Source organism: Anolis carolinensis, chromosome 6 (assembly GCF_035594765.1).
Source record: "Anolis carolinensis isolate JA03-04 chromosome 6, rAnoCar3.1.pri, whole genome shotgun sequence".
In the NCBI taxonomy this organism is placed as follows: domain Eukaryota; kingdom Metazoa; phylum Chordata; class Lepidosauria; order Squamata; family Dactyloidae; genus Anolis; species Anolis carolinensis.
In genome coordinates this window covers 105,212,090-105,225,012 of record NC_085846.1, presented here as the reverse complement: position 1 = coordinate 105,225,012, position 12,923 = coordinate 105,212,090, and the positions used below count along the sequence as shown (strand labels likewise).

Here is a 12,923-nt window from a genome sequence, read left to right as displayed (position 1 = left end):
CTTTCTTTACCCCAGAAAAACATGTTTTAGGTTCCCTTGGGTTCACTATTAGTCAGGAATGACTTGAAAATACACAACAGCAACAACATCTATCTCAATGTTTGTATGGACATACATCAATTGATAGAGCCTCTGACAATAGCTTCCTTTTTATGACATCTTTTTTGTCCTCCCAGCATTTCATCCACATCTTTGGTGTAAATGTGATCATTCCAATACTGGTATGCTTCCATTTGCTTAAAGAGCACAATTGTAACAAGACCACAGTCTGGTGTGACAAAATCCTAAGTTGGCCCATCTAATCTAGTGTGCATTTCAGTAGTTGGCAGTTAATTAAAGCTTCAGACAAGATTCTTTCAGGCCCTACATGGAGATGTTAGGTTCGGATGGAACCATTTTAATCTTCATTATTTATTTACCTGAAAGACCCATTGAATGAGATTTTCCTGCTTCTTGCAGGGGATTGGACTGGATGGCCCGTGAGGTCTCTTCCAACTCTACGATTCTATGATTCTATCTTTCTACTTCTTGCATGCTCATATGTTTATGATCCAGAAGCTTACAATATTTTACAGCTACAACTCCAAGACTCTTCCACTTTTAACAGAGACTGTGGGATTCTGGTAAAAGCAATCCAAAAAAGTAATATTTCCAAGCTCTGCCTAGGACTGACAGGAGGAAAGATGGGAAGAGCTGCACTGCGTAGGTCTCTGCATTAATACTGCTATGTGACCTTTGTGCTGCAAAGTGGTAGCGTTCAACCAAATACATAAATGAATGAGCAACTAAAGGAATAGTACTCCCAATTTCAGCAGTGGAAGATAGATATGCTTTGGCGAAAGATGCCCATCCGCATGAGCAATGACACTGCATAGGGAATTCTACTTCCATGGCCTTGAAATTAAGCATATGCAGGAAAACTAACAGATTTCCAGCCAATATGACAGATACTCTCCCTCCCTTTGTGTGTGTGTGTGTGTGTGTGTGTGTGTGTGTGTGTGTGTGTGTGTGTTAGAGGGCTGTTTTGCTCTGCTTGGTAGTACTCTGAGTCAGACATCTCCCAACAACCCATGTTTCCACTTTACATGAACCAGCGATGAAAATCTCCAGCAGCACATTTATGATCCCACAATTTTATTTCCATGGCAACTGGTTGCTGTCACAGAGATAGAGCCCTGGAGCTGTAGGCCTGGAGCGATAGGATCAGCAATTTTACTCTGTCCACCAAATCTCAACCTGGCAATGAGACTTCAGCTGCAAAGAGAGAGACCAGCACAAGAAGCCGGGTGCTAATCACGTTTCCTTGTAAGGCGAATGTGAATAATGAACTCCAATCATCTGGAGCTAATGAACATTACTTTTATTATGTCCTTCAAAATGGTTTGAAAAAAATCCATGTTCAAGGAACACAGCACATATCTCTGTGTGTCTGTGCGCGAGTATGCGCATGTGCAGCTGTTCCTTATCAAAATACAGATGTAAGGAAAAGGTAAAGGGTAAAAACATCCAATATTTCACAGAGAAAAACAGAGGCATGTGTGCTGTCAAGGTTGTAACCATTTTTAATGAGTAAGCCGGTCCATGCCAGGAGAAGCTGAAGTAGTTTGCTTTTGCCTGAGCTGACAGGGAAGGGTAAGATTTCACACCCTCCCTGGACTTTCTCTCTAGACTGCTCCAGTGCACATGCATTTTTAAAAGCCCAAAACAGCTGATCAACTGATTGGGCTGTCAAACAAACACCCAGGTGGTTTAAAGGACGCACAAATGGAGAGCAATTATAACTCTCTAAAACTTTATTTTACACTTTATAATCTTAAAAAGAGGTTGAATTACAAATTGGGGGAAGAGAGAGATCTGACTAAAGTTTTTTTTTAATTCCCTCCATTATGCGCTGGACCTCATATGCTCACATGTGAACCTGTTTATGTTAACATTAAGATATTGTCATGTGCGCATATACGGTCTAGTGCATAATGGAGGGATTTATTTTTTTAAAAATTTCCACCGGATGTCCCTCATCTGCCCTCTGCAGAGGAAGGCTGTGAGGACAGTGGGGGGGGCCACATTCCGGGATTGACAGGTCTGTGTGTGGACCTGCTGTCAGGTCCTGGATTTTTTTTATTCAGTTCTGAAATTCGGATTTTGGTGCTGTCTGGAAGCGCCCCAAGTTAGGTGTGACCTATCCTATATTAGGGCCTTCCCATTTTTCCTTCAAAAACATATTCACACTTGTTAAAATTCATTTTCTTAGTTTTGACATAGCTTTCCAATCTATTAAGGTTATTTTGAATTCTGAGTCTGTTCTCTACCTCCCCAAATTTGGTATCATCTGTGAATTGAATGAGCATTTCTTCTATGCTATTCTTCAACTCGTTTATAAAAATGGCACAGGCCTTTGCTACTCTACAAGTGACTTCTATCCAAGATTTCCTTCCCTTGTGGTCCTATGGCCCTGACCAGAACTGGCTCAGGTTACAGGTGTGTATAATTTGTAATTGGGTCAAAATGGTTGAGGGACGAATGGGCATGCAGCCCATCACATGACGTCTCTCAACTTATATTGGAGACCCCACCCCCAATCGGCATGGAAGCATCCTAGGATGCTGCCTTGTCAATATGGGAAGACGAAACATGTGATGCCGAAATGGCACTGTGTGTGTGTGCATGCACACATGTGTGTGATAAGGTCCTAGATGTGCACCTACACTATAGAATTAATCCAGTTTGAAATCACTTTAGCTTAGTGCTATGAAATCAGAGGAGTTGTAGCTTTATAAGGTCTTTAGCCATTTCTGCCAAAGAGGGCTGATGCCTCACCAAGCTGCAAGTTTTATGATTCTACAGCATTGAGTGGTGCCAGAATGCATTCATTCTACATTTGCCTCGCACCAGTAACAAATGTTTTGCCAGTCGTTAAACACACCAGGCCTTCCAACATTACATAGAGGAACATTGGGATGCATGCAGCCACAAGCAACATCAGAGTGCAGTCAAGATGAAAAAAGTCATTCATGGAAAAGACACAAAAGCTAGAAGTTGCAACAGTTTCACCTGAATCCACAGGGAAGGAGGGCAGTTCTCCACCTCCCTTTCTCTTTTCTCTTCCTATCCCTGTTGAGTTATGTAACCTTATTTTTTTGCATTTTTTTCTCAGTGCACAGCAATTGAAAGCCAAGTGAAAGGAGGAAGGAGGAGAGAGAAACTGGGTCATTTATAAAGCAATTGAAAAGTGGAACAGTCACTGTCAAATGAGGACCATTAGAGGATATGACACACCTTTCTGTAAGTCAGAGAAGATAAATAGTCAAAAGACTAAATGCTGAGTTAGCCAGCCTTTATCCATAGATGAAATCCTTATGCCAGTCAAAATACTGATTCACCGAGGTCAGTTGGGTGTAACACAAGAACATGTGACTTGCCATTCTGTTGACTCTTTGATTAGGCCAGTATCTACAGCTTGTAACACCACTGAGTCACTAAATCTGTCAAAGAATAATCCTGTGTTTTTAAGCCCAATGGTGGGAATCTAAAGTTTTATAGTATAGTAACATTCCTGATATCAAATCGGTTAAACCCAAGAGCCACCCTCGAGAATCTGATAACAGTTATGCCACAGTCTTATTGTGCTCCTTCCACATAGTCAAATATTCATTGATCTTCCACACCCATGTTTTTGGAGTAGATTTCTTTGGTGATTCCTTATTTCTCACACTGTTTGTACTATGTTGTGGAGAGGGAAAATGAAATGGATAAAGGTGCTACACAAACCCACATGGGTACTGCTTGCTTTTGAAAGGGGTCTAATAAAATGTTATTTCTAGAAATCTTGAGGTCTTCTAACACAGGACAATGGTCAACTTCTGCTGTAAGTTGACCATAGAATCATACTGGAGGATCTACAACTACCTAAACACATGCTTTCTCTTGGAATCTCTTAGTCCCCCAGTGTAACTATATATCATAGATTAACCATGGGAGCACACTGGAGTTTCCTAATGAGACTGCATTAAGCAAGTCTCTGAATAATCCAGTCCACAAAAAGACAATCTGCAAATTTGGAAGGCTGACTGTAATATGCTTTTAACCTATGGGATTTTTTAATGCTTTAGCTAAATTTGTCAATATGATATTGTTTCATATTGTATAATATAGGATGGGATATAAATACTTTAACTGGCTTGTTAGGAGGTTAGTTAATCTGCTTCTGATAGCTGGTATTCTACCAGCACTAGCTTCTCAGCTAGAAGAAACCCAAAGATGGCCAAGACAGTATTTCTTTAGCTATTTAGATGCCTGGTTGCTCCAAAGGCTCTGGTGTCATCATTAGGGTATTGAGTGCTGGATTCATTGTTAAACCAGACAGCATGCTGAGCTGGCAGCCGCTCAGAGAAAAGGCACATGTTTTGTTTTATCAATGATTTCTTTACAATCAATAATACCCTGGCAAGAGAAGTGCTCTAGCTTGCCTGTGTGGCAATAAAGTTTCATGACAGCAGATTTAGAGGTAAATATGGTGAGGACTATTTCAAGGCAAATAACAACAAAATGCTTTGGGATAGTTATGGTTGTTTCTGCAGGATGCAGAAGGAACAATTGTGTGATGCCGCCCTCCCTTTCAAGGCTTCACAGAAAAAAGGGTCTTCTCTCCCTTGCATGTCTAAATCCGAGAGATATATATATTGCAAGATCTGGGGGCGAAACCTGAAATACAAAACACTTCTGGTCCCAAGTATTTTGAGTAAGCCATACTCGACCTGTACTATACAACGGAGCTGAGATATAACTGTGTGCAGATTCAGCCTGCATTTTGTGAAAGATGGGAATAAGTGTGACCCACTAAATCCACTCTACAGGGATGTCGTTGGCCTCGTCGTCCATATCAATTTGGATGTTTCCTTCTCAAGTCAGCCCTGGTTGGTGGTTAAAGAGAATGTCATTTGAAAGTCTGTGAGAAATAGTAAGAGTCGCTTCAGAAAAGCTGGGGCCCTGTTAAAAGGAAAGAAAAAATGCAGCAGCATAAAAGAGCCCCATTCTCATGCAGCTGTTTGAAAAGAAGGTTTAATTAGCAAATGCTGATAACATTTACAGCTTCCAAATAACTTCAAAGGCTATCAAGGCAATCAGGAGATGTCTGAATGAGAGAATTTGACTCAAAAGCATTTGACAATATTTCTAAACCTGAAAGCATGATTTTTTTCTCTGCCCCTTCAGACGCTTAATTTAGATTATGTACCAGAAGCCTGTAATAAACCTCCCACATGACTGTACCCACAGGACTGTAGCCGAGGGGGGGGGGGTTAGGGGTTCAACACTCCCCCCCCCTCCAATTTTTTTCAGGTTTTAAAAGAAACATGGTTTAGTCATGAATTTTAACTGGTTAACCAAATCCCTATAAGTGTCCACTGAAGTTTATATGTCTTGAGTGTCCACTGAAGTTTATTATAGAGACTGATTTCTAAATTATTTTGCATTATGGAACTATCCTTCATGATTTGCTTAAAAAAAGGTTCAACCACCCATCAAAAATTTTTTCTGGCTATGGCCATGACTTTACCCTTTAAATATCTAAAGTAGTGTAGTCCAATCTTTGGTTTTCCAGTTATTTGGAATTACCCACCAGGACTGAGAAGAGTGAGAGCCAAAAACCTACATTTCAGATTACTTAAAAGCACTAGTGACCCATTAGGCTGGGAAATGAGGAACCCTGTTTTAGTCAGTGTGAAAAATTGCATAGTTTTAAGCATGTGTACCAAAATAACCCCCTTTTAAAGAAAAGCCAGAAAAAATGTGGATCTCCAGATCCCACTGTATGATACCCACTTGAGCCTTGAGGTGGATATCAGACTTGTGAGAGTCAATCTGGTGGAGTGGTTTGAGTATTGAACAGTACATTGGAAGACCAGGATTCAAATTCCTGCTAAGCCATGGAAACCCACTAGCTGACCTTGGGCAAGTCACACTCTTTCAGCCTCAGAGGAAGGCAAAGACAAAGCTCCTCTGAACAAATTTGCCCAGAAGACTCCTTGATAGGTTTGCCTTACGATCGTCATAAGTCAGAAATGACTTAAAGGCACACAACAACAACAACAACAACAACAACAACAACAACAACAACAACAACAACATTCTCCTACACTGTAGAACTAATGCAGTTTAACACTACTTTTGACCTCATCACATTGAGAGGGGAAAGCATGGGTGACTGTCCTTTTAGCATAGAGAATTGCCCCTCTTTTATCATCAGCAGTCCCATTTCGAGTTCTGCCTTCTCATCACACTCACAAGTGTCAAACCGCATTACTTCTACAGTTTAGATCAGTGGTTCCCAACTTTTTTTTGACCAGGGCCCACTTTGACCATGGCTCACTTGACCAGAGACCACTCTCCAACACCAAAAGAGTTACGAATCAGTTTTTGGTCAACTGTAGGTTCGGTTCGGTTATTTGGAGTGCTAATTCAGAAAATTGCACTGGATAGTTTGTGATACAGAACATATGCCATCCATTAGTCACCATCTGCTCACCCACAGAAAACCATATTTAATAATCTAGAACTGATGTGGTCTATTCAATGCAATGGTCAGCTCTGTGGAAAGAAGCAGAAATAAAAATTAATAAAATAAAATAAGTAAGTAAAGAGGAAGTAGGTTTGCGAACCAGTTTTTCGTTCTTGTGGCCCACTGCTGGGTCGCGGCCCACAAATTGAGAAACACTGGTTTAAATGCATCCTAAATAATTATTCCAAGGAATGTAGATCTGTAAAAGCCATTAATTCTGAGACTGATTTGTTCTGCTTTAGTAAATCTGTATCTAATAATATGGAATCTCAAAATCCAGGGAGGTCTCTAAGAGAGAGGGTTTCTCCTAAGTATCTCCATTACCAGGAGAAGATGACACCCTCTTAACGGCAACCCTGAGAGTCATCCTAAACAAACAAAAAAATTGGCATGCTTGGTAGTTTCATATGGGTCATTCCCCTCCATTTCTTTTCCTCTGAGAGAAAAAGACACAAGAAGGTCGAGCTGAAAACTTGGCAAGAAGACTGAAGCTGAAATAATTTGTTTGGGTTTTTTGGCTGGCTGTGTTACTATGTCTCAGATATAGATGCTCCTTACCTAATATCATCAGGAAAAACAAGTGGCTCTAATAACATCACACTCAAGTCTTTTGGGCTCTGGGCTGAGTTGGACTCAGGAAATAATTTTATATCGGACCTAGGGCATATTAGAACACATCTCTTTTTAGCATTCCTTCTGTAAGCATGGTTTAGGATGTTCTTTCTTCCCTGCCTTGTTTATTAAAAAGAATACTTTTCCTACTATGGAGATTTGACTTGCTCATCTAAAAACTTTCCAAGAAGAAAAGCTTAGTTCAGAGTTATTTTCAGAATGAACTTTTCCTCTCTGGCAGGTATGTAACATCTAAACTTAGTCGGAGTGGGAAGGCACAATATTTTGATAGTTGACATGCAGTACGAGTCAATATTTGATAGTATATATGACAACTGACTTGCAATAGGATCTAGTACATTTTCTGTTGAACACATTCATTCCACCAAAAGTAGATATTAAAAATCTAACTTTGTAAATCTAAGCATTTAATGGTTGTGATCTCTGTGTTTTCTTCATTAAATTCCCAGACAAGAATGAGATAGTGCTGGATTTAGGAAAGTGGAGACACTGTAAGACAGGCATGGGCAAGCTTGGGCCCTCCAGGTGTTTTGGACCTCAAATCCCACAATTCCTAACAGCCCAAGTTTGCCCATGCCTAATGTAAGACATAGCATAGCACTGTACGGCATAGCACAGTATGACATAGCATAGCATAGCATAGCATAGCATAGCATAGCATAGCATAGCATAGCATAGCATAGCATAGCATAGCATAGCATAGCAAGAGGGTTAGAGAAGGCTCTGACTATGTCCTTGTAACCACTTACCAGGTACTGTGGAGGCACATTTAGATGTTTTTGCCTTCATAACTACAATAGAAGGTTCATGGGTGGCACCTATTGGCACCTAGATTTTGGGCTTCCTTTCACAGGGCCATTTGCCAGATGACTCAATTACTTTTTTATATATAAAAGCACCTATAAAATTAATTTATAATTTACCAGGCTTGTAAAAGGATGTTAATTTTTGTGGGCATTATTTCTGGTGTTTGAATACTTAACTGTTTTTGACAACTGACTATTATTTTGTAATAATATAAGCCTCCTTTGAGTGTTTAAAAACCATTCCAGTAATCAACATCAAATACAAACATCAAGCTCAACAGCTGCTAATAAGAACCAGCAATAATAATATAAACAGCCAGCCCAATAAAATAAGAAATCCAATAAACAATTATAGAGGAATCTATCAACAGTCTAATAAAACCAATTTATGAAAGTGCTGTAAAATTCTTTTTGAGGTTCTTGTAAAAACCTATTGCAGAGATAATATTCAATTATGTTTTTGATGACTCTATCAACCAGCATACTGTAGTCGTTTGAGCATTGGACTACAACTCTGTATACTAGGGTTTGATTCTTTGCTCAGCCAAGGATACCCTCTTGGGGAGTCACACACTCTCAGCCCAGAAAAACCTGTAATCGGGTCGTTTTAGGTTCACAATAGCTCAGAAATTACTTGAAACACACAACAACATCAAGCACATCACAACCTGCCTTTGGGTGCATCTATACTGTAGAATTAATGTAGTTTGACAACACTTTTACTGCCATTGCTCAATACTATGGAATCATAGTAGTTACAGTTTTGCAAGTTCTTTAGCGTTCTCTGCCAAAGCATGTTAGTGTCTCACCAAATTACAAATGCCAGGATTCCATAGAAGGCTGATCTTACCACCTCCTGATTTCTCCCCTTGGTATATTCAGAGGAAGGGGTCAATGGAGAATCTGGCTATATCCCTGTAACCAAGTGGTTCTCAACTTGTGGGTCCCCAGGTGTATTGGCCTACAACTCCCAGAAATCCTGACCAGTTTACCAAAACATCTGGAGACCAACAGGTTGAGAACCACTACTGTAAACAAATGCCAAATGATTGCATTATTCATTGAGATCCGCTAGTGTCCCGCAGAGGTCTTTATTGGTCATATGATCTTTCTGCATCTGGGTATAGGGACATTGCCATATGGTTCGTCAATACACTTTAACTATCCACCAGCTATGGAATATTAGTCAGAAGCTACAGAAGTCAACAGTTAGTCAAACGGGGTGATAGTGGTCATTGCAAAGTATGGATGGTTATACAAACTTCTACTACAACCCCAGAAGACAGTATAAGGTGGAGTTATGCCTGTGTTTATGCCATCAAGTCTGTCCACTGGTATCTTCAAAGGGTGCTTCTGCTTCTTTCCAGATATATGGACATCTCTGCAGCTGTCAGCACAGTGTGTCTGCGATGGCCAACAATTCACCCTGAGATGGAAGACAGGATGATTATCTAGCAGTCCCAACATGATTTTGTCCTGCTTGGAATGCAACTCACTGTTGCCGTGATTTCAGGAAGGAGCATGTGGTCACCTCCAGGACCAGTCCAAACTTGACCTGAATTTACCATCCAATGTAGACATGGCCTTAGAAAGGAGTCAGACTCTGAAGGATCAACTACTTCTGTATAAACCTGCTTTGTTTATTGAGGTCAGGGGGGAACTGAAAATGATAGAGATGGATGAGTGAAGGTCATAAGGATCTTCAATCTAGAGATAAGAACAGAGAGACAAGGAGGAGCCAAGCCATCAAGATATTTGGAAATGAGGGCAAAAGGCATGTGCAGGACCTTGGAGCAATGAAGATGGTGTTTGAAGTGTGGAGTCACATAGAATAGTGAAATGGTAAAATAATTTTGACAAGACATTGCTGCTGGATGGATGTGAAAAGACAAAGGGGAAATCAGAACTTGAAAAAGCAACTATCAGATTATCGTCTCCCATTCTACATAACTATTGCATTAGTCTACCATTAGTTGTCATGGCTCCATTCCATAGAATCCCAGGCTTTGGAGTTTCATGAGTTATTTAAAATTCTCTGCCAGAGAGAATCAATAGCTCATCAAAGACTTGGAGTCTATATTGCACAGATATCAAAGCAATATCAAAATGTTATAATTTTGTAGAGTGAAAGAGAGCTAAAACTTTCAGGAGCCAATAGCAAAGGATGTCTTGCATCCCCTCCAGGCGTTGCAATCCCAAAGTTACTTTCTCAAGCTTTAGGCAAGAGAATGTAAGACCATCTTATCATCTATGTTACCTACTCACTCTGCCTTCTTTCAAATACATTCTTGTTCTCATATCATGTGAATTTTATTTTCCAGGCTCAGTGCTCCATGCCTCACTCACTATGTGTCTTTTCCTTTTCTTAAAAGAAATCTGTTTCCTTTCTTGCTTTGTTTTATGATGTGGTAAGCAGGACTGAACATGCAATGCTAAGGGAAACCTTGCCAGTGATTTCATTACTGCTTCCTTGCATTTATGTCCCCGCATTTTCCATCATTTTTCAATTTATTCCTTAGATTGTCCACAGTTGTTTATGGGCAGGCTTCTCCTGTTAAGTCAAGGTCCCTTTCAAAGTTGCCTTGTTTCACTTTCAGTTCTTTACTCCTGGCCTTGAATTTATGAATGCTGAGTGCCAATAGGCATGTTCCCTTTATCAAGGGCAAGGATTCTTTCTCAGGATATTTTATAAGTTGCTGAAGAAGTACCCCATTTTCCCCTCCCTTCTACTCCCTTTTGTTCTTTAATGATATGCAGGAGTGGGGTGAGGGGAAGGAAGCATATCTTATATTAGCCAAGATAGCAGACTCAGATATCTCATGTACATTTCTATTGCCCGCCTGTCAATCTTCAGCTTCACATTCTAATAAACCAAATTACTTCTAACATCTTTTGTTACTCTTTCTTATCATATTCATATTTGTCTGGTTGGCCCTTTTGTGGGGAAGAGAAATAATGCTCAAGAAGACGTCATTTAATTTGAAAAAAAATGGACTTTACCTTCTAATCAACTGGATGTCTTTCATTCTCTTTGTTTCCATTAATATCAAAATGCATTGTTAGCCACCATGTTTGCAGACATGACCAGGAGCCCGTTCACACTACACTATCATAGTGCTACATTCTACTTTAACTGCCATGGCAACATCACTCGGAAACCTAGGATTTGAGGTTTGGGAAGTGGCATTTAGAATTTTGAGCCAGATAGCTCTGCTGCCTCACCAGACTACAAAACCCAGAATTCCCTCAGATGTTGCCACAGCAATTAAAATGAGATCATAGGACTATAGCTGCCACATCTTCTAGCATTGTTAAGATGAATAGGGTGATTGTAAAGAAAATGTTAGTGAGCCAATGTGGTGTAGTGGTTTAGGTGTTGGACTATGACTCAGAAGACCTGGGTTTGATTCCCTTCCTTAGGCATGGAAACCCACATGTTCTCATCCCCAGAAACCCCTATGGTAACTGCTCCTTCAGAATGCCATGAGTGTCAGGGATTCCTCTTCTTCAGAAGAGGAAGGGGAGCAGGAAAGTGTTCATGAATCTGAGGGTGAGTTGGAGTCTGAGGAGGAGACTTTGCTAGTACCCTCATTCCAGGAGAGGTGAAAGGAAACAGAGCAGAGACGTCGTACAGCTAGATTAGCTGCCAGAAATACAGCTGAGTAATTAGGAACTGCCCTAGCAGCTGTGTGGGGACCCGGGGTTATAAAAGCAGAATCAGGTGCAGCCAGCTCTTGCTGGTCACACTGACTGTAATGCCTTCACTCTCTGTGTGCCTGCTCCAAGTCTGCATCTGGATTAATGCCTTTTTCTTTGTCTGAAGTAAGACTTCCTGGCTTTCTTTTGCATTATTTCAATGAATGTACTGTACTTTATGTTTTGATGAAGTAAAGCAGTTTTCATTTACTTGTCTTAAGGCTGTTCTTGAAAGACAAAACAGGAAAATGTGTTAGAAAGGACTTGAACATATCTCTGTTGCATAGAGAGAGTGACTTGAAGAAGAGAATGCTGGTAAGTCTTGGCTGACACAATGCAAGCAGACCGTGTTTTTTCCCTACGTTCTCTCTCCTTCACACCTCCATTTTTCCATGACTGTGCAGTGGCAGTTTTGGCATTCTTTCAAGACTTCACAGTAATGGGACTGCAGTGGAAGGATATTATCACACAAGGAAAGGTGCTAGAAGAATAGCGATATCAGATTTTCCTGCCAATGAAAAGAGATGATTGAATCATGATTCAAGTGCAATGTCATTACAGGAAAGACCATATAATGTGGTAAAATCCATCCAAAGGTAGTTTGCTCCTGTTGTAATTATGCTATGTCAGCCTTATGTGATAAAGTCCAAAGTCAGTTTTGCTTTCATCTCTATTTAATTTCAAGTTATCTCTTGTCCAAGTATATGGGAATGTTCATGAACAATGTAATCTTTAACCATTCTTATACTCTGCTCTAAAAACTAGGAATACTTCCTTCATGTTGATACATAAACCCGTTAATCCAAACCAAAATAAGTCCACTGAACCAGTGGGCTTTACCTAGATGTTGATTCACCATTCAACAATTAAGTCAATGGAATTAATTAACTATGATTCAAACCACAGTTATGTTCTGTTTTTCCTTGTTCCTGCACCACAGTAGTAACACCACTGCTGGAGCTGGGAAAACTCACAGTAATTCAGAATTTCAAGGCTGAAATGACATTTCAAATCAACCTCTGCAAATATGATTTGTGTCCTACCTCTGACAGATAGCTTTTACATGGGTGCTTCTGGATTCATGATGGACAGGTGTTTGAAATTAAATACACTTTATATTCTACCCTGCTTTCTTCCAAAGAAGTAGATCAGATTGAGAAATAACCACTAGACGCAGTGTAATTGAACACAGTTGAACAGAGATTTGAATACAGATCACAGGCCCAACATTT

The 12,923-nt window shown here is 40.1% G+C and overlaps 1 long non-coding RNA gene across 1 annotated transcript in view; it reads left to right on the top strand.

Annotated features, from left to right (window-relative positions):
* Nucleotides 1–11,901, top strand: part of LOC103279089 (uncharacterized) — a 37,107-nt gene extending 25,206 nt beyond the window's left edge. The window contains exons 2-3 of the long non-coding RNA XR_001730396.2: nucleotides 3,155–3,282; nucleotides 9,363–11,901. This is a non-coding gene — a long non-coding RNA (uncharacterized LOC103279089). The remainder of the gene's footprint in view (nucleotides 1–3,154; nucleotides 3,283–9,362) is intronic.
* Nucleotides 11,902–12,923: the final 1,022 nt, after the last annotated feature.